Genomic DNA, 3,709 nt, shown 5'->3' with positions numbered 1-3,709 from the left:
ACTAACTCTTATGCACACCTCTAAAATACATTTTTCCCCTTGACAATTGGAAGGATTTTCTGCAGTCTTGCTTCTGGGTTCTGTCACTGCAAACCTGTTTCTCCTTTGGTGCCCATGTGCTTCCAGGGCCATGCAGCATAAAACACATTCACGTCATGGGATGACCTCTGGATGTGACACCTTGATGTCACAATGCTGAGTGAGTCAGACAGTGAGTAGGAAGATTCCTAGATGCCATTCTCTACACAGAGGTACCTAGCAATGATTTACCTATATACAGAGGTGACTGAGAATCACATAAATATATCCCAGTGAACCCAAATTAAGTTGGTCCCCAATTCAACTGCCCCTTAGCCAGATCCCAGAAATCCCCATGGCCCCTCCAACCACCTCACATAAAGCAAAACTGGGACACAAGTAGTAGGAGTAGAAAGAGCTAGCAATCTTAACTGCTTGTGGTTAAAGCATCTTACTTTTGCAAATTTCCCAAGGATATGGTGACCTGAACACATTGCAGAGGCCCCTTCCCGGGCCTGGGGAGAGACCCAGATACTCAAGCAGCATTAGCTTCATGCTGACTCTGCCTCTGGGTCACCCTGAGCTTTGAAGGAGAAAATGAGGTCCTTGTGTTTAAAATCTCCCAGGCTGGTCAGGGTGAGGAGGCCCCAGGGGTCATCACAAGAGAGACATGGGGCTGAGAGCCAGGGGTAGAACAGGTCAGGGCTGGAGGGGTTCCCAGGGACTGATGGATTCCAGGGAGCCATGCTCTTATGGCTTCTGGCCAATGAGGAGCCACAAACAATTGCATCTGTGAGCTCACTTTCTTCTCATCTTGCCTCTGGAAGCTGGGAGAAAGCATTCAGTCTCCATGCTAGTGTTGACTGATGGTATAATCTGGCAGTTTCTCCCGGGACCAGAACGAGCATCTCGATGCCATTCCCAGAGGCCCTGTGGCCTGGAGCTGGGAGCCAGGAGCCGTGACTGGAGTGCAATAAATGAAGAGCAAGAGGCCACAGCACCTTCGCCATTCTTTGGCCATGTTGACTCCTTTCCCCCTAACATGCCCCAACATGTGCACTTCCCGCTACCTAGCAAGCCTTCTTCATCTCCGCCCCACTGTTTGGCTCTCCATCCCACCCTCTGAAGTCCTACCCAATCTTCCAGACTCAACTCAAAGGCCACCACCTCTAGGGAGACTGCCTGGTATAGATAATGGAGGGTGGATGACAACCACCTTAGAGAATATGATAAAAAGACGTATCTCCATAAAAACTGCACACAGTCATATAAACCCTTGTGCATCTGATTTCTGAGGTTGGGAACCATCTGAAGTCTGGCTATAGACCTCTGGCGGAGTGGAGTGAAAACAACAGAGTTTTAGGGTCCATGAGATTTGGGTTCAAATCCAGACGGCCACTTATTCACAGTGTGACCCCGAACAAGTGAGTTAACTTCTCTGCATCTGTTTCTTCACTTGTAAGGTGAGGCTGATCCTTCCTCTCTCCTGTCTCCCAAAAGTTGTGAAGACCAAATAATAACATACGGGCAGTGCACCCGATGACCAATTGTACGTCTCCTTCCCCTGTCCCTGGAAGAATTTAAGGAACACACAGAACATGGGGGCAGGGTGGGGGTGAAGACGGAGGAGGCAGCACGGAGGGAGACACACTGCCCTGGCTGCAGCTCTGCTTGTCCCCTAATCTCTCTTCCACTGTCAGCCAGGGCTCAGCCTGCCCAGCCTTATCTCTCCCCACAGCCAGCCTAGGACAGCTTTTCTCAACTAGATTTACATTTTTATTGACTTTCTTTCCCCCTTCTAGAGCAGTCCCTTCCCCTGCTTCCCCTTTTGCTATAAAATGGGCTTACCGTGGGAAACAGCAGTTCTGGGGCTGACCAAGAAGTGATGGTTCAAAGATGGATTCATTCACCATTCATTCATTTGTTCATTCCACCACCCACCCAACCAACAAATCCAATATGGCTGCTCTATGCCCCTGTGCTGGCACTGCTGGGGACACAGTCACATGTTGGATACAGCAAGCTCCTAGTGTAAGCAGACAAGCTGACACACAGTGGCAAAAGCATGAGTAGTCACATAGGGAATAAAGAAGAGGAAGCTACAAACTCTTGCTGGGGCATTCAGGAAAGGCTTCCAGAACAGGTTAGATCCAAGCTGGCTTAGAAGATTAGGCAGGAAGTCCCCAGGTGGAGATGAGGGGAATGGGCATGAGAAACAACGGGATGTGCGGAGATAGGGAGACATGAGAGAGCAAGGTGCGTCGGAGACAGGATACAGGAGCAGTGTGGCAAGGGTGTACTGTGTCAGGCAGGGCGATCAGGAGAGATAAGAGAACTGACGCTGGAGACACCACTGGGGACTAAGCCTTGAGTTCTAGCAGAAGGCTTTGGATATCTTCCTGAGGGCAAGGAGAAGCCCTTGAAGCATTGATTGATGGATTATTCCATTGACTGGTTATTTTAAGCAGGGAGTGACATGACAAGATTTGTGTTTTAGAAAGGCTGCTGGCTGCACCATGGGGGCTTTGAGTGGAAAAGGGAAGCTGGAGGCCAAGAGCTCAGGCAGGAGGCTGGTACGCTAATCAAGGGGAGAAGTAGGAGGCCCTGAACCAGGTCAAGAGAGGCATCCTAGAAGTGGGGACATCTAAGCTGAGTCTTGAAAGATGAGTAGGAACACACCAGGTGGAGAAGTTGGGAACAGTGTCCAGGGAGGAGAAACAGCACGGATAAAGTCTCAGCAAACAGAAAGCTCCTGGCAGGCTTGGGGAATTTCCACTAGTTCAGCGTGGCTGCAGTGTGGCCCAAGAGAGGGGTCATGGTGAGGGATGAGGCTAAATAAGTGAGTCAGGGCCTTAAACTTCTCTCAATATTCTGTCTCTTGAGGCTAAACTCAGGTGGGAGAGAAGAGGTGGGGGCACTGGCCACCTGTGCTGCGGTAGCTGTGTGGGACTGGGAGGGCCCTGGGTCAGGGGTGCTCCGTACTCAAGGCAGAACTTTCCATACTCACAACACTTCACATTTTACAAAATCCTTTCACACTTCATCTTCGCAGTTTCCTGGTGAGGCATCTGGGGCCACGGTTATATTCCCCATGTAGCGGACAAAGAAACTAAGGCCTAGAACAGCACAAAAATTTGTCCAAGGTTCCTCAAGAGCCTCTCAAAACTCCACTGTTTTTTCTAATAAAACTTCTTGCCCCAGAATCACATATACACACTAGAGGATGGAATTAAAAAATGAGAGGAAATACATCAGAGAAAGAGACCTCCTCCTCCTATTCCATTCCTCAACCTTCACCCTGCAGACATTGCAGCTGAGAAAACAGAACCAGGTTCCCCTCTGCTCTGGAACCCAATAACCATGAGGGCAAATCCCAGCTGTGCCACTTTCCAGGTTAAGTCACTGCATTCAGCGTTGGTTTTCTCATCTTAAAAATGGAAAGAATAGGGCACCTGGGTGACTCAGTCAGTTAAGTGTCCAGCTCTTGATCTTGGCTCAGGTCATGATCTTGCAGTTGTGCAATGGAGCCCGCATTGGGCTTTGTGCTGGGTACGGAACCTGCTTGAGACTCTCTCTCACTCTCCCTCTGTGTGTGCATGTGTGCACTCTCTCTCTCCCTCTCTCTCAAACACACACACACACACACACACACACACACACACACACACACACACACACAATGGAAGACACA

This window comes from Crocuta crocuta, unplaced genomic scaffold (genome assembly GCF_008692635.1).
Source record: "Crocuta crocuta isolate KB4526 unplaced genomic scaffold, BGI_CrCroc_1.0 scaffold271, whole genome shotgun sequence".
Classification (NCBI taxonomy): domain Eukaryota; kingdom Metazoa; phylum Chordata; class Mammalia; order Carnivora; family Hyaenidae; genus Crocuta; species Crocuta crocuta.
The sequence above is the reverse complement of the archived record's forward strand: the minus strand, read 5'-3'. Positions refer to the sequence as shown.